Here is a 19121-nt window from a genome sequence, read left to right as displayed (position 1 = left end):
GACAAGTGGTCAAAACCCTAATCTCAAGGAATCTGCCTCCATCTCCTGATGAAATCAAACCATGATGATGATGATGTATCATTGCAATCAAGATGAATACCAATATCCATTGAGAACCATGAAACCCTAATTTGACAGCCCAATCCTCAGATGGCCAATGATCAATCAATAAAACCCTAGGCTTACACTTTGACTTCCTCATCTTCTGAACAAGACTTGGGAGGATAGCTTGCACAATGTAACCACATGATATGCAATATGTAATGCCTAATGTCCTAAAATAATATGCAATATGATAATGCTAGTCCCAAGAGAAGAGGGCAAATTTTGAGGTGTTACAACATGCTTCATAAAAGGTTGCATTTGCTGCATCGATAATGAGATCTCTGAATAATATACCACCTCCAAACTTCTTTTTGAAGTTAACATATAAATGCCTTAGATAAAACGTGTGTTGAAGTTCAGGATATTCTTCCTCAAATACTTACACTAGTCCATGTACACATTGTCGCACCTCGAAAAAAATGGGGATACGACTTCAAAGCGAAGCGCGATCGCACGCTCGCAATGATGGACTGAACAGAGTCGCCACCGAACTTTATTTATTCCTAAAAAGGAAAGGGGAAATATCGATAAAACCCAAGACAAAGAAAGGATAAGATATGGTCATCGCAGCCAATATCAGGGTTCGGGAGTCGATTACGCAAGGGGAAGGTATTAGCACCCCTCACGTCCGTTGTACTCAACGGGAACCATTAGGTCAGTTGTGTGCATTAATGTTAGTTAGAAATGTTAGGCTTTTCGAATTATTAGGTGGGAAAGAAAGGAAGAAGAGAGAAGAAATGTTTTTGGATTTTTTTAACGAAGGACTAAACCTAAGTTTTTTATTAGTGGGCCTGACAAGATTTAAAAATCCTGCTCCTACGTATCTCAAAAGAGAAATCAAGGCTTACGTAGTTCTGGGTAGAAAAATGTTTGTTTGTTGGTCGATTTTAGCGAAAGTTATGTTGTATTAATCGACGAAAACATTGTTTTACCCAAAACAGATGAGGAGTGGACGCATACCACACATCGAACGGATTTATAAATCTACATTCGGAAAAGCGTCATTTATCTCTACTCAACAATCGTGGCCGAAACATTGTTTTGTATCACTTAAGACAATATATCTTTCATTTATGAAAAAGGTTTTTGATTAGTCGCACGGCGGCGAGAAAAGAGTTTGATCGGTTGGATGTATTTTGAGTGATGGCGAGAACTTGGATGAGCGAGATATACATCTCGAATCCTAGCCTCAGGAGTGCATGGTATACACCATGTTCCATTTCCATCTTTATTAAAAAAAAGTTAAGATAGGAATTAAGTATTTTTGGAATTTGACTGGGAAAGGGTTTGAAGAAACCGCATTGACAGTTTTAGAAGATGGCGAGAGTTAAGATTGGCGAGGCATACGTCTCGAATCTTAATCTCAGAAGTGCATGGTATACACCATGTTCCATTTCCACCTTTATTGAAAAAGTGTTAAATAAGATTTAAGTATCTTAGATTTGATTGAGAAAAGGGTTTGACGAAACCACATTGACAATTTTAGACGATGGCGAGAGTTAAGATTGGCGAGGCATACGTCTCGAATCTTAACCTCAGGAGTGCATGGTATACACCATGTTCCATTTCCACCTTTATTTGAAAAGTGTTAAGTAAGAATTAGGTATTTTGGTTTTTGTTGTGAAAATGACTTGACCCTAAATCAAGTGTTGATGGACGTTTAAGAGAAATTTGGATAAGTGTTTGAGAGAAAACAAAGTGGATAAATTGGATGATGGCGAGAACTAGGATTGGCGAGATATACATGTCGAATCCTAGTCTCAGGGGTGCGTGGTATACACCACGTTCCATTTCCATCTTTATTGAAAAGTGTTTAGATAAGGATTAATATTTTTTTTAGTTTTGATTAGAAAAAATGGCTTGACGTTGAATCAAGCGTTTGATGAAAGTTTGAAAGAAATGGGATAAAATTGGAGGGAGAAATGAATTGACTTGTTTATTGAGAAAATACTCGACGTTGGATCGAGTCATATTTTTGTATTTTCTAGGAATGGTGGATTTTACTCTTGTGTTAGTATCTAACTAAACAGTCAAAACTAATAAAGAAATAAAACAATACAAAATTATATACACATCGGGGGAGTGGGGTACATTTTGTCAAATGGGGATTCAAAACCATGAAATAATTAAATCAGGCCCAAACAACAAATGATGTGAAATATGAGTGTAAGTGCAAGGGAACCGGCTCATTGTAAGAAAGCCCAAGAGTAAGCTATGTGAGGTTGATGGCGATGCTTAAAAAGCAATCGACTTACAAGGGTATGGAAAATGGGCTCGATATTGAATCGAGAAAAGAAATGATTTTTATAGTTTTAAAATGGTTTTGCATGCATGATGAACTTAATAAAAAAACATAGACATAAAAAATATTAAAAGAAACAAAATTCTAAAAGAAAATAAAATGTTAATAGAAAATAAAATGCTAAAAGAAAATGAAATACTAAAGAATGCTACATATGAGTATTGAACCAACTCCACCTGAGACTATGGCACCCACCCCTCTCCACCAACCACTTATGACTAGTTGTTACTTACAATGCTAATTTATATATATAAACCAAGATAAATTAAAAATAGGATTAAAATAAAAAACTAAATAAAAAAAGAAATCTGTTGGTCTACTAGTAATTAAACCCAGCCACCTGGCTGTTGGGTTTACAATGGGGGATAAGTTGAAAACATAAAACACTTATTAACTAATAACCTAGGAAAATTAAACGATTTTTTTTAATGTTTTTAAAAAAAAAACTTATTTTGTTTAAAAATAAATTAGAGAAAAGAAAATAAGGAAAAACAAAATGAAACAGTGCTTCCGTCTCTCTCGCTCTGCGCTTCTCACAACTCCAAACAATCGCTTTCAGCGAATCGCTCCCCCATCGCTCTCTTGCCGTCGACGCTCTCAATCTTCATTCTCTCACTTATCTCTCTCAATCTCTCGATCGCTCAACCTCGCTCACCGCCGCTCTCCATCGCTCTTCTCTCGTCTCCCTCTCTCAACCTAAACACAAAAAAAAGATTTCTAGTAGAGAAACAAATAGGACGGCTCACCTTCGGTGGTGACGGTGAGCTTAATCCTCTTCTCTCTGCTAGGTTCCTCCTGCAGTCAACAAAATCAGGCTTCGCTTCCAAAAGGTTGGTTTTTTTTGTTTGGCTGGTTTTAGGGTTTCTATTGTTTATGGTCGCCTCCCTTTGATTTTCTCTCCTTCTCACTAATTCGCTTCCTTTTATTTATGCTCACAGCTTAGGGTTTTGATTTGATACTCAAAAGCTCAAAGAAGCAAATTCCAGAAGTGCTTTTTCTGCTCAAAAACGAGTTTGTCCTATTTGATGCTATTATCCGGAAACGGTAATATGAACTCCTGCTTTCTCTTTGAATTTCGTCTCTATTTAAATTTGGGAATTTTTTTGAAAATTAGCTGCTTTGCCATTTTGCTTTTACTGCAGTGAATTCAGAGTATTGGTCTGAACTTGGTTTTACTTGGGATTCGTTGCTGCAGGATAGTAACAAATGTCCGTTGGGTTAATATCCGGTTGCAAACATCTCTAAGGTACAGTAGAGAATTGATGGTGTCGTTCTTCTAGCTTCCGTTATGTCGCTTATTGAGGTAGGTTGGATTTAGTTACTTTGCACTTTTTTAATGATGCTGATTCTAGTTTTTCTGCAATAACTACAAGAATTTCTCGCAATAACCGTTCATGCTCCTCTGGATTCTTAAGCTTGTGGTAGTTCTTCAGATAGTTGAAGCAAGACACCGAGGTTAGACTATGCATAGTTGCAACCTTTGTCGCAGTCAACAGCAGCTTTGCATCAAGGGAAGCCAAACATATCGAAAAAGCCTGGTAACAAGTCAAAGGATATCTATAGTCCATAACAAACTTAGATTTTGCCACCCTCCCTAGCTGCAAAATTGTCTGCTTCCCATTCTCCTCTAAAGTGAACTGAAAGTTTTTAACTGATTTCTGAATTACAAGTCCTGTTCTTCCTTTATCCCTATAGTCAAGCTCAATTTGCTTTGTACTCTTGTTATAGAGTGGATCCTTTGAGTATAGTTGATGAACTTTGTCCAATTTTCCTTTCCAATTGAGTGGCAAACCCTTACTATGTTGCACCTGTGAAGTGTTCTTGAAAGACATAGCTTGATGATTAGGTATATATGCTTTGATACTTCTATGAGTTCCTGTACATGTTGGTATTGTAGGTACATACTCAACAACAGCAAGAGGCTGCTTTGAATTTGGTTGATTACTTTTGGATTTGGAATTAGGACAATGTTTATGATCCCAAATGTTGTATTTTGAGCCGGTGAGGTTCGCTGTTACTGTCCCGAGGAAAGTTTCGTCGGAATAAAAGAGTAATCCTTTTTTTTTACTGCTATGAGTTTTCTGTTGGATATTAATTGAGTTTTCTTCAGTTTGTTTTTTTTTTCTTGCAGGCTATGGTTGATTTGCTGCTACTATGCATGTTGATCCGTCATGAAAGTTTTGCAGGTTTGAGGTTTTGGCCAGGTGACATGATGGACCGGGAACAAAGAAATTGATTGTAGTTTCCAAGAGCAAACTCTTATGATGTTGGTGCAGTTGGTAGCATTTTAAACATATCTTGTTTTACTGCAGGAACATGTGTCGAAGTGAGTGCGAAAACCAAAATTCATGTGCATTACTTTGTCAAATTCACAATGTATGTGCCATGTTTGATCATGATTTGGTTGATGCCGCTGTGATTTCACTATGGCTTTGTTGCAGGGTATCGACGGCATGATGCGTCACATGTATGTGGTGTGAGGTTACTGTCACGGTTGTTCTTCCGGCAGGGTCATGGCAGGTTTTACAACGCTAACCAACAGTACCGACGGCTGCAAAGAAAATAGAGCGCACAACCAATGTGATATCGGCATCATCGGTAAAGATTGCTCCGGGTAAATTGTTCCTCTCAAAAACTTCAGCAATCAGCTTTGTAATTATCAATGGAGTAGTTGGCGCACCCTTCCAGACAACCATGTTACCGCCGACTAGTGCAATGTAAGCATTCCATCCTAGTACAGCACATGGAAAGTTGAAAGCAGTGAGATTTGAAGCAAAAGCTTCTTCGTTCAATGACTGTTACATTTTTTTGTCATGCAGGTCTTGGAATCAAATGCCTTGTCCAAATTCTTCATAAAATACTTGCGTTCGGAGCGGGAATGATATCCGAAGGTGCCAGCATAGTCTGTTGAACCTGAATCTTTGGTCTTGAGAATTATAGATGCAATAAGGTTATCATGAGCAGCATTCAACTCTACATTTGTACTTGATAGGGTCGCACATGGCAGCATCAAAAGCAACACCCGATCAAGCAGAAACCAAATTAATTCTAAACACCAACAGCGATGTTATCAGTAAGACCGACTATTAACTCAGTGCTTAAATTCATTGCAGTAACTTCAACAGGTTGGTTTTAACTTGTTGAATGGTCCCTTTTGTTTTGCAACAGCTTAGAGCGAAATCGCAACAGGTACAAAGATATACTTAAATATTATGTCTCTTTGTAACTCCATGAGTTTTCTTGTAACAGAGATATTTAAGCATATTTTGTCTTGCAATATACAGCATTGTCCTTGTGCTGCAAATTTACGGTTTATTATGTTTTGCAGCATGACTCTTGTTGCCCATCCCAATCAACATACAAATGATGCTGCAACCCTGTATATTGGAATTCGATGGCAGGCTAGGTTGAGGTGCATCATGACATTGAGTGGCTTGGGATAGAAGCTGCTGAAATAACCAATGTGCTCTGCTACTTCCAGTTGTGCAGCGAGGATTACTTGTGGTGGTGGGTAATTTGGGAATTCTTATGGTTATACCTCGGTTGTAATTTTTTTGGATGAATTTTGGGAATTGGTTGTAACGTAGGAGTTAGTTGTAGGATATGGATGTGATGCATAGTTATGCTTAAATGTTAAATGAAAATGTATGTATGAAAATGAGTTTGGAAATGTTTGAAAGTTAAATATTATTGAATGTTATGAAATGAGTAGGTACTATTTTGATTTTGAAATGTACTATGGATATAAAGTGGATTTTTTAGAAATAATCCAGGACTAATTTAAATATCAATTTAAATAATAATAAAAAAACAGTAAAAAACCCAATTAAAATCAAATTAATCCAATAATTTGTTAAAATTACTTTTGACATCAATTCTAACATCTATTTGAAAATTAAAATCAATTAGAGTTTTGAATCATTAGTAAAAATAACAATTAAAATTAAATTGAAATTTGGAATTAAACTTAATTTGAAATTAAAATCAAAATTGAAAAATTACAAAAGTCAAATGATTAAAATCCATTTTATAGTCAAAAGCACCATGATCAAAAAGGCATAGACAATGACCAATGTGTAACAAAAATATGGATTTGGGAATGAATGTATGCAAATGAACTTTAGGCCAAGTGCCAAACAAAAATAAAAAATTCAGGACCAAAATCGGGGTATGACACACATAATAACACAAAACATTAGTAAAGCTGAAGAAGACAAATAACTATAATAACCACCAATGAATCATTACACATATCTTTTGTTGATCAGGTATGAAACACCACGTACTATCACCACCAATCTCATCAAGAAGTAACTTAACAAACTAGCTCCAAGAGTCATTGGTTTCATTGTCTACAACCCCAAAAGCAATAGGAATATATTGGTCATTGGCATCTCTGCAAAAAATAATCAACAAAATTCCACCATATTTGTTCTTTAAGTGACATCCATTTAATCCTATGAATGGTCTACATACAACCTTCAATGCTTTCTTTGTCCCATCAAAACACACGTAACACCTTTCAAACCTTGGTTGCAAGCCAAATGTTTATCTTCCAATGTTTAACTTGAATGTGTTTCCTTTTGATGCCCTCCTCATTTCAACACCATATGAAAATAACATACTATATTGCTTGGCGGAGTCCCCTTCAACAACCTGTCTAGCTAGTTGCCTAGCTTTAAAACCCCTACACCCAGTGATTTATGTAGCAAACCTCAGTCTGACATCTGCTACAACTTCATTTAGTTTCATATTTGAATTGTTCTCCAATTTTTCTACAATCACTCTAGCAACCCAATTGACATTGTCATTCATGTTGGAGAACTTTCTTCCATATTTGTGTTTCTGAAACAAAGTTTTGATCTTAAATGTTACAGTTCTTAAAACTATGTTGCATAACACAACTTAGTCACAATGTTTTTTATTCTTACAAACAACCCTACACCTATTCCCGTCATTTTTGGAAAATCTTACCTCCATGTCATTCAACACATTGTGTTCCAGTATAGCCTTCTTAAATTGCTTCAGTGATGAAAATTCCATTCCCGCCTTAAATATGAAGTCATTTTTAAGTATTTCTTATTCATTAAACCTAATCACTGCAGGCTTGTCATCACAACTATCTTCAGCTACCCCATTATCAAGTTCATCAATCATGTAATTATCTTATATGACATGTTCCATATCCATCTCTATTGTAGTAAACACTCAGTTAGTTACTTGACCTGTACCAGCACCGTCAATAGGATCTCTTCTAGGATCACCTTTATCCATCCCAATGCCTAACCCTTCATCAAGGTCTTCATCAAAATCATGCATTTTGTCTTCTTTATCTTCTTCAAAGTGTGTACCATTCAAAGAGTCTTCACCTGATTCACTTTTCTCAACATTTTCCCCAACATTTTCCTCAACACTTTCTTCAACAGGTTCATGTCCTTTTTGTTTCTCTATTGACCTATCTATATAAGTCTTCTCACCCATTGATAATTTTGGATCTGTATATATTTCAACATCACAATTCTTCTTCTCAGCAAACAAAGTTAACATTGATGCATCCTCATCATTTCTAAAGGGTTTTAGATCCGTTTCAAGAAAATCCTCTTCATGTTTCCACAAAATTTTCACATCATCAAGATTAAAGGATGAGTTTATCCCCTTAATTAAGTCAAGAGCTTCAAAGAAGGACAAAAAATCAGAGTTTTGGCCACTGAAAGCATAAATATCCCCACCCTTATACCTTAACTATGCATCCTTTACAAATGAACTCTTGGTGTAAAATATCACCTTAAATAAAATCATATCTTATACATTACAAATATGAAAGAGGGTAAATTAGACATTACATTCATAGTCAACACGACAAAACCCTAGATGTTTACAGTCAACACAACAAAACAAGCATGCAGTGATTTTAAAGCGAGTTGGGCATAACAAAGACATCCAATACTCAAGAACATAAACAAATCATAATATAGCAAACGTAACACACGAAAGCACATTGGGACTAAACTTAATGTTGGGACCATAAACACACTTTTGAATCAAAGCAAGCTTCGTCAATGTTAGGACCACAAATGTGCATAGCGTCAAAGTTGTTGGGACCACATGCTTCAATGCGTCTTCAATAAAATTTTGTTTTGGGACCACAACTACAGAAGGTGTGACAAAGTGAAGAAAACACAGTTGAGAGTGAAGAAAAGAGAATTGGGGATTTGGTTTGAGTTTTAGGGTTTATATTAAAATAGAAAACACGTAAGCATCCACCTATTATTCTTGAAAAAATGAAAACTAAATCAGTTAAAAAAAATTGTTTTAATCCACATGTACTGCCACGTAAGTAACCGTTAGTGGCATTTTACACCAAGGACCAATTGTATGGATGAAATTTTTTGGAGGGACCATTATTTGAAGAAAAATTTTAGAGGGACTAAAAATGAAAATGATTATATTTATGAGGACCAAAAACTTATTTAACCCTAAAAATAAATAGATAAAACATATGTCCGAAAAACTCAAAATAAATATTTATTATTCTTTAAACAAAAGCGAAAAGTTCAATCGAAGAAAAATTCTCATTGGCCTCTACAACATGTGTCCCCAAAACACAAATCAATCGAAGAAAATTCTCATAAACAAAAATGCAAATGGATTTTCATGGGGGAAGATAGTACGAAATTTGTGTTAATGCATTCCAAGTTTCCAGTTAATAAGGAGATAATGTGGGGTAGGGATGTAAATGGATATTCACAAGGGAATATAGTACGATATATGTGTTCACCCCTTTGGATAAATATGACATTCATATATGTCTCATATTTGTGCAGGTATCTGTTAAGCGGATAATCTGCGGGTTTTAAGGTACCTGCGAATATTTACAAATATCCATGGATAAAATATTTTTAAATTATTTTCTGATAAAAAATATTTTCAACTTCTTTTAAATACATAAGAGTTATTATCACAAAACATTCATACAATTCACTTTCAATTTAACAACAATATGAAATGGTCAAATATGAATTGTTGAAGTGAGATTTGAAATATAGAAAAAGCTTAAATATGATTTGTATGAAATGTGAAAGATTTTCTTCAAAGAAAACTTCAAAAAAAAAATTGAGAAGACTAATTTTTTAGAAGATGAAAAAAGAGAGTATAATAAACTAGTAATATTTAAATAGTTTTTATAATTTATTAATGAACATGGATATTCGTGGTCACGAGTATCATTAAATATGCATTTGTATCCATTAAAAAAAAGATATTTAAATATTCATTTATTTTATCAGCCGATACCCATAAGTTATTCACCTTGTACTCGTGGCCACGAGTATCATTAAATATGCATTTGTATTCATTAAAAAAAGATATTTAAATATTCATTTATTTTATCAGCGGATATCCATTAAGTTATTCGCCTTGTACTCCTGATCTGAAGAGTTTTATATTTGGGTAGAGATTTTTTTTGTCATCCCTAATGTGGAGTAGTTATTGCTACACGATTTTAGAGTTAAATATAGGAAATTAAATCTGATTTTTTTAGTGACAAAATGACAAGATAAACGTTGAATTCACGATTTTAGAGTTAAATATAAGAAATTAAATCCGATTTTTGAGTGACAAAAAGACAAGATAGATGTTGAACTCAAAACCTTGAGAAAAAAAATGTAATACTTCACCATCTAGACTACTATGGTAATACTATTAATAATTACAGATAAATAATGACGAGGTTTAAGAATTAATATTTTACCTGGCAAAAATATTTATTTACCAAAAACACAAGCCCTAACTTCAACTCAACCCAAATAGAATGCATTTTATATACTCTGCATGGGATTATTGATTTTGCACACATGATTCATGCATGAAAACAAAATAAATAAGGTGCACATATTAGTTCAATAAAGAATCATTAGTTAATAATAATAATAATAATAATAATAATAATAATGATAATAATAATAATAATAATAATAATAATAATAATAAAAGGACATTGCTACAATTTTATTTAGATTGTGTAAGTCAAATAAATAAATTATAAAAATGATAAAAAAAGACATATATAATTTATTTAAAATATTAGAATGTTACACTTTTTTTTATTAGATGCCAATCTTTAGATATCATAGACACAAAAATATGAAGCTTTGTGTCCAAACAGACTGCAAGTGAGCTTTTGAAGCCATTCCTGGAGATATTAAACTAGCTTATATAAGGGGAAATCCAGTGAGATTGATTCAACAAGAATTAAGAAATTTTAAGAAAATTGTCATTAAGAATATCCCGTGTAAGGCCAATAGTTGTGCTGACAGATTGACTAGACTTGGTGATCGTTGAAATAGGGTAAAGTATTTTTGTATTGTCTCCATAGGGATTAATGCAATATCATTGTCATTCCACAGTTAATATTATTGTAAGGATATGTTTAAAAGGGTTTTGATTGTGAAAAGAAACAATTGCTATAAAATGTAACAACGGTAAATGATCAGAAATTAACGGATAAAGAAACACGTCAGGATTAGATTTCGTTAACCTTTTTCATATGTTTTAAACCAATCTAGTATATGAACATCGTTATTACTCATTATAATCATGTATCACTCTTGAACACCACTTATGTCTAATCGGTGTTGTGGAATTTAATGTATTGTTTAATCAATGATATCTCAACCGATTAAATAATACAATAACATTTAGATTTGATACTCGTGAATATCAAATTTTAAATATATGTCTAGACTTTGGTCTTTGATAGATGATGATCTTAGGTCAAGGTTTGAAAGATGTTTCTCAACAATAATTCAAACCATAAAAGAAAACATGTAAACAAAAATACATCTATATTGATTCATAACTAGTTCATATAACAAGGATCAGAAGAAAGACATATGAGTATGGTTAATTACATCTAATTCGGACACAAAAGATTTAGATATACATCACCATGGTATCTTGATTCACAAGAAAAAGGAATAGATGAATGAGCATCACCAATTATTTCCCGAGTATTGATGCGTATCTAGCTTCGATTCTACGATTTCTGAGTTTCTTTGAGTTTTCAGTGTATTTGGTTTCTAAAGTTGGTGTCTCACCCTAAAAAGATGAAGTGAGGGGGATTTTATACAAACACAATTTTGCATACCGCGTTAAGATCCATCAAACCGTACTTAGCACGACCAGAAGACAAAAAGTGTCAAACCGTCTTAAGTAGCACTTAGCGCCACTAAACCGTGCTTAGCGCGGTAGCTCCTGCCCAGAAAGATTGGGCTGCATTATGATCGGGCTTAGCCCCACCTACATACATGTCTTTGATCCAAAGTTACATTTTAAAGTCATTCTTTGGCCTTTTAACTTTAAGAGTTCCTCCAATGCAATAAAATTACAAAATAAATTGCAAAAATTGATTAAACTTAATAAAATTTACATGATGAATTATATTGCGATATTTACATAAAAGTTGAAGGATTAACCCGCAAATCCAATTAATTAAGCTAATAAGTGCCACTAATTTATACAAATAATTAACACAATTTGTCCCTTATCAGTGATAACTATAATATGAACTTTCAAATGTATGATAGGTGTCCATTATAGGTCTTTAAGGAATTTAGAGATGATTTATAGGGTGTTTCAGTGGATAAGGTTGTTCTTGTGTAGTATTGGCCTTTAGGCCTCCTTTTGTTCGAAAAAAAAGGATTTTTAATCCTTATACCCACAACAAAATTTCATAAAAAAATATTAGCTTCCCTATTATACCTTGGATTTATCACTCAAACTTAATCTTTAGAGTTGAGCACCAAAAAATGGTTTATTGGTTCAATGTTGAAGATGATGAATGTTGTCTATAGAGTCTAACACAACACAACTTAAATCTCACATTATCAACATTTTAGAAAGTTTTTCACAAGGTTGAATCAAGGAAGAATTGTGTTTGTGAAAGGAAAATCTTTCATGATTGTTTCTCAAGATTTGAGAAAATATGGATGTGATCTCACCAAATGTCTCCTTGAAAAAAATTGTATTATAAGATGTTTAAAATCATGGCATATTGTACTGATATAATTTTATCGGGCCCCTAAGAAAGATTAATCCATGAAAGGAGGAAGGTTAGGCGCAATGGTGAGGGGTGAGCTACCCTGCGAAGCTAAAGGTCGCCTGAATGGGCTATATGGTTTCCCGGAATGGGTTATGAGGTCACCTGGATTTGAGTAGTAGGTCGCCTGATTAGGCACCCACTATCCACTCGCTCATTAAACATGGGTGATGAAGAGGACCCACAATTATTAACCGAAGATAATTAATCAAAAGGGAGAAAATGCTTCCTCCATTATTATAGGAAGAACAAGTCTACCTTCGAAAAATGTATTGGTCATAGAGCTAGGGAATAACCACCATTTCACTTTTAAATTCGGGACCAAGATCGTCTCTATAAATACCTCATTCCCGTAATGAGAAAGGACATTTTATTCACCAAAGATACACGTGTAACATAGTTTTTCACCCTCATAAGCTTGCTCTATCCCCACAACAAACAATTATAAAATAGAGCTCCTCACACTCGCGGGCTTGCCATAACACCTATAAATATTAAAGCCTTTGGTCATCCATACCAGCCTATGGGTGCCATGCACGTGTACTTGTTTTAGAAAGTATAATAAAGGCCAATGTATGGTCTGTTAAAAGTTACTTGGGCCTCAACTTCAATTTACACGATGTTATTGTTGGCAGCGAGGACGAGGACGTTACTACCGTATTGTTGCAAATTCCATGTTTGGAAAAAACTTTTAACCAAAGTCAAAGATGCCTCCTCTCGCTGTCATCAATGCTCTATATGTTATCTTTTATTTTGTGAGTTAATCTAGAGGATAAGGTTGACCATATGAAAGGTTTTTAAACAGTCAGATGGAGTCATAATTATAAAGAATAAACTGAGATTTAATGCGAAAGGATAAAATGAAACAAGTCACTCACGAAGAAGTGAAATATGGAGTATAAAAATACCAGTTGACGAAACTAATCTTACATGCATGAATTTATCCAGCGAGATCTCCTACATGAATTTATCAAGTGAGATCTCTGACAAGACCAAGAGGCGGGACAAACATAACTTTATATTTTAATTAATTGTTTATATTGTTGGATAGGGAGAACTATTGTCTTTGTCAGTTGTAATTTATTTAAGAATTCTTTAAGATTGCTATGAATAATGGGGTGGCACTTTTTCCCCTACATGGGTAAGGTTTTTAAGGAGGCACCATTTTCTTATCTTGTTTCGGTTTTTGCAGAGTCACATGTTAAAATTGACTGGTGAAATCTTGAAGTAAATGGTGGATTTCCACTTGAAGATCCATGTCACCCTATGGGGTAATAAATCACTTGACTTCCAATGGAAGATCCTTGTCGCCCTTAAAGAAATACAACAATGTTGGACTTCCATAGGGAGATCCTTATTGCTCCTTAAGGCAATACAACAATGTTGGATTTCCATAGGAGCATTTTTGCCACCTCTTAAGGAAATATAAGCATGGCCTTCCACGAGTAGATCCTTGTCGCCTCTTAAGGTTCACCTAAATTCCTCGCCTAAGGGACTAAGAGTCTCGTTAGACAAGCTCAACTTAAAGTCTTTCTTGAGGGACTCGATTGAAGTCTGGCCCGAGAGACTCAACTTAAAGTCTCGCCTTAGGGACTTGACATATAATATTTCTTGAGGGAATCGACTATTAAGTCGCACCCGAGGGACTCGACTAAGAGTCTCATCAGACAAACTCATTTAAATGCTTATACTGAGGGACTCGATTAAAAGTCTCATCAGGCATGCTCATCTAAACACCTTTCTTAAGGGACTCGATTAAGAGTTTCATTAGACAGACTCATCTAAACGGCTCACCTGCGGGACTTCACTAAGAGTCTCATCATATAGGCTCAGCTAGATGTGCCACATGAGGGACTAAGACTCTTATTTAACAGACTCATCTAAACGCCTTGCCCGAGGGACTTAACTAAGAGTCTTGTAAGGCAAACTCATCTAAAAGTCTTGCTTGAGGGACTCGACATAAAGTTTCTCATGGGGGACTCAAAATAAATTATTGGCTGAGAGTCTGGACAATTAAGCCTCTCTAGAGGGACTGGACTATTAAGTCTCGTTTGAGAGGCTCAATTATTAAGTCTCGCTTAAGGGACTTGAATATTAAGTTTCACTTGAGGCACTCGACTATATAGTCTTTCTGGATGGACTTGATTATTAAGTCTCGTATGAGGGAGTCGACTATTAAGTCTCGCTTGAGGGACTCGACTATTAAGTCTTGTAACACCCTAAACCCCGAAACTTATATAAAAATATTTAATCGACAATTTAAGGTGCCATTATAATAACCATCTTTTTTTTTGAAAACATTTAACAACATACAATGGAAATTAACATAATAAAAACTTCAAAATTAAACTTCACAAATAAATTATTAGACTCTAAACCACATAACTCAGCATTAACTCAAAACCTAGTAAAAACTCCATGTTCCAGATCTTATAAATCATAGCATTTAACTGACTAAAAAATGATAGACGATAAAATAAATGAAGATGAGATCCAAAAAGATATCATCCACTCACAACAAGCAAATTATACTCCTGATTATTTGAAAGATGTCCATGGTGGACAACATAAAGCAAAGGGGTGGGAATACACTCAAATATGTTAGTGATGCAAAAGATCGAGAAGGGTAACCTAAACAACAACGACAAAAATCATCAACGGGTAATATATTCACACAACAATTATGATTTCACATATGCCAACTTATATGCAATGTGACAACACCTTCACTCTATATGCATGTGGTACCAACTCAACAAAGGTTATTCATACGAACTGGGTCCTAACATCTGAACCCTGAGCCCCAACATCTAAAATCTAAGCCCCAATATATGAGCTTGGGACAAGTTACTAGTCCCAACATATAAACTCGTGACTCACCTCTTTCACAAAAATGACAACATATGATGCATGATATACGATAATGCAATGACAATAATACAATAATGATTACAGCCTCACATCTGACTATAAACAATCATGCAACGACAACAACACGACAATGATTACAACCCCACATCTGACTGTAAACAATCATGCAATGACAACAACACAATAATGATTACAACCAAACATGTATCTATAAACAATCATGCAACTCAATACATCAACAATAGTTCTCACTTCGAACTACGCATCTTAACAATCATCAACAAGTATTTACAACAATTCACATAATTATACTTGCACTTAACGTTATATGTTCACACATCGAATAAACATCCATATAGCACTCAATTATATTAATTCATATTATCATCACTTCATAATTAATTAATTAATTAATTTACATAATTAACAGTTTGTTCATTACCGTCAATTATTACATAATAAGCCAAACAATTAATTTTCACAAATTCCAGTACCTATATAACCTCTTATTATATCACTATGGGGTATCCATATGTGTTAGATTTCTAATGATTCAAACAACTCCTCATTTGGATTTATGGATCTAAAGTTATGGCGAAACAGTAAAATGATAATTTGTCAGGGTGTTAATCGATTGGAGAGGAATATCAATCGATTGCTCTGAATCATCCAAACATTATGTCTCTCCCATTTTTCATGGGTTATCTTAGCATAATCTATTGATTAAGGAAATTAATCGATTAATCTCATTATTTCTTTTAATTTTTCCTAATTTTCATGTGATCAATTGATTGACATTAGCAAATTTTCCAAAAATTTCCAGTTTTAATCATGTTTCAGCAATCTTCATCCCTTCCAAACCCCATCCAAATATGTCCAAACACACCTAAACATTTTATATTGTAATTGAAATTCTAGTAACAGACTATCGATGTCACACAGGATGTTATGACATCCAATTCTGTGCAGACAGGTAATGTATGCAAAAGGTAAATGTAAAAAGCAGTAAATGACACAGAGAATTGTTAACCCAGTTCAGTGACAAACACACCTACGTCTGGGGGCTACCAAGCCAGGGAGGAAATCCACTATAAGAGGTATTAATTCAGGACTTAAACCAATTGTTTAATCCTATCACTTAAGACCTACCCAATGCAATTTCAATCTAAATTAAGACCTGAGTTCCTACTCACTCCCCCTCAATCACAGCAGTGATTACAACCTTTAATAATTTTAAAGTAGTGGTGAAGATAACCTTCAAACAACTCTTGATTGTGCTTAAAAGCTTTAATCAAGAAACACAACACTCACACTTAAAAGCTTAGAGTGACACACAATTACAACTCAATAAACACCCTAGTCCAATGCAATCATCTAGGTGATAATTGCTTGGCTCACAAGTAAAACCTAATACAAGACACAAATAAAAGTACAGCAAGGATCTATACTGATATGTTTAAATCTTCATGCTTCAAACCCCTGAGTTCTGAAAGTAGGATTGCCATCCTTTTATAATGCAGTACTTGGGCCTTGTACTTGAATTCCCTAAAATTATGGTCAAGCAAGTTAACCTAATTTCCACATATTAGGGTGCTAACAAATAGGCTATATGCTAGGTCCCTTAATTTTAGCTCAGTTGTTAGTTTCCTGGATTTTAGCACAGCTGTTAGATTCCTGAAAAACAGCCTGAGATAAATACTGAAGCATAACAAAAAAACTAACTAGCCTACACTTTAGCATATGCTGTCAGGAATGAATGTCATAACATTCAGTTTGACATTCAGAAAATAGGTTATATGCTAGGTCTCTCAATTTTAGCACAACTGTTAGTTTCCTGAAAATCAGCCTGAGATAAATACTGAAACATAACAGGAAAAACTAACTAGCATATACTTTAGCATCTGCTGTCAGGGATGAATGTCATAACATTCAGTTTGACATCCAGTAAATCTTGTATTAGCTAATCCTGCAGCATACTACTTAAGCATGTCATGACATTAGTCAAGACATCTAAGTACAGTAAGTGTTTTAACACAAAATGCAGCCAATCAAGAACATCTACAGTAATTTCAACATCAGTAAGCATATAGTAGGCAATCAATACACCAATTTTCATGTAATTTACACATTAACATTAATTCACCACGAAAATGATCTTTTTGTTCATCATCATTAAACACATCAACAAGAATGACACCAAATCCAACCTCACATACAATTCATCATCATTAAACACATCAACAAGAATGACACCAAATCCAACCTCGCATACAATTCATATTCCAAATTCTAAAATCATTATATCATGAACACATATATCAATTTCATAACACACATATCAAATAATGAATCACAATAATTGGAGATATGATTTACACAATTTTCATCAAGAATACATGAACACATCAACAATCGTGGAATCAAAATAAAAACCTAGAAGAGGGTGATGATCTTTCCCTACCCTTCATATAATATACACATATAGAAGAGTAATATGTTAGAACAAGATTTCGTTATGCATTTATACCTTGAGTTTTGATGATAACAATATTGTATTTGTGTGAAAACAATTTTGGTGCCCTAATGGTTTGTTATTGTGTAACTTTAACAACCAGTTTTGATTATGAGTACCTGACGTGCAATGTCATCAGTTTCTTAACAATGTGTTCCAATTCTGCTTTTGCGCCAATCATGAGAAGTTACGAAATATGTTGAACTTGTTGTTGCAATGATCTTTATGCTTTTGCGTTAATTCACTACTGAGAAGCTTATGAGGAAACAATATGTTGTTGCTACAATATTCTCTCAATTTGTGCTTATGGACGTGACTCTGATTGTTATGATTCTAAAGGATGACAAGCTTCTGAAGTTTTGTTACTTAGCTGAAGATTCTAAAGATCTCAAGCCAGGAGTTGAGGTTATCAGGGTTCTGACTAAAGATTATGAAGTTTCTGAATCCAATTGTATGTTTCTTCATTTCATGCTTCATTAACTTTCATCATAATCCAATGAACTTGAAGATAAGATCAAATGGATATGTGATCAAATAGTACATAATACAAATCAAATATTATTTCCACTACCTGATTTCATGGGCAATGACAATACTATACATCACACCTGGTACTAAATTTATGGATGAAGGACAGTACACAATATCACTCCTTTCACCATCCAATAATGAACAACCACTCTATTTAATTTCCCCATTTTCCCTCCAATGGTTTTCTCCTTATGCTATATAAATGGAACTTAGATATTTGAAGAAAAAAAAGAATGGTAAAGCACTAAAAGTTTGACAAGTCTATTTCTTTATGAAAAGCTATCATTTTTATACACAATTTTTCTTTAAGTATTTGTTTATCATTTGTGTAAAATCTGCTTATGTAGAAGAAACTTGTAACACACAAAATATTATTCAAACTATTTGTTTGATTCTTTAAGGAAACTAGGGTATAGTCGGATTCTTGAGAAGACAGAGAAAATTATTCTTTGCGAGTCCTTAAGGAGACTAGGGTATAGTCAAATCCTTGAGAAGACAAATAAGGTTGCTCTTTATGATTATTGTAATCAGTTGATTATAATGGATTAAGTCCTTATATATAAGGCAAAATCACATTGGCGGGTGGACTGGAGTAACTTTGAGTTTCTAGCGAACCAGGATAAAAATACTTGTGTTTTTATCTCTTTGTTATTAACATTTAAGTGGTGTTCTTGAGTTGGTAAAAAGTTTTTATTTTTAAAACC

The 19121-nt window shown here is 34.2% G+C and overlaps 1 long non-coding RNA gene across 1 annotated transcript; it reads left to right on the top strand.

Moving 5' to 3' along the window:
* The first annotated feature begins 2898 nt into the window (after window positions 1-2898).
* Window positions 2899-5125, top strand: LOC127076118 (uncharacterized). The gene is made up of 4 exons (XR_007786760.1): window positions 2899-3237; window positions 3346-3451; window positions 3550-4733; window positions 4849-5125. It is a non-coding gene; the product is annotated as an uncharacterized LOC127076118 (long non-coding RNA).
* Window positions 5126-19121: the final 13996 nt, after the last annotated feature.

Source organism: Lathyrus oleraceus, chromosome 1 (genome assembly GCF_024323335.1).
Source record: "Lathyrus oleraceus cultivar Zhongwan6 chromosome 1, CAAS_Psat_ZW6_1.0, whole genome shotgun sequence".
Taxonomy (NCBI): Eukaryota; Viridiplantae; Streptophyta; class Magnoliopsida; order Fabales; family Fabaceae; genus Lathyrus; species Lathyrus oleraceus.
This window is presented reverse-complemented; position numbering and strand designations above follow the sequence as displayed.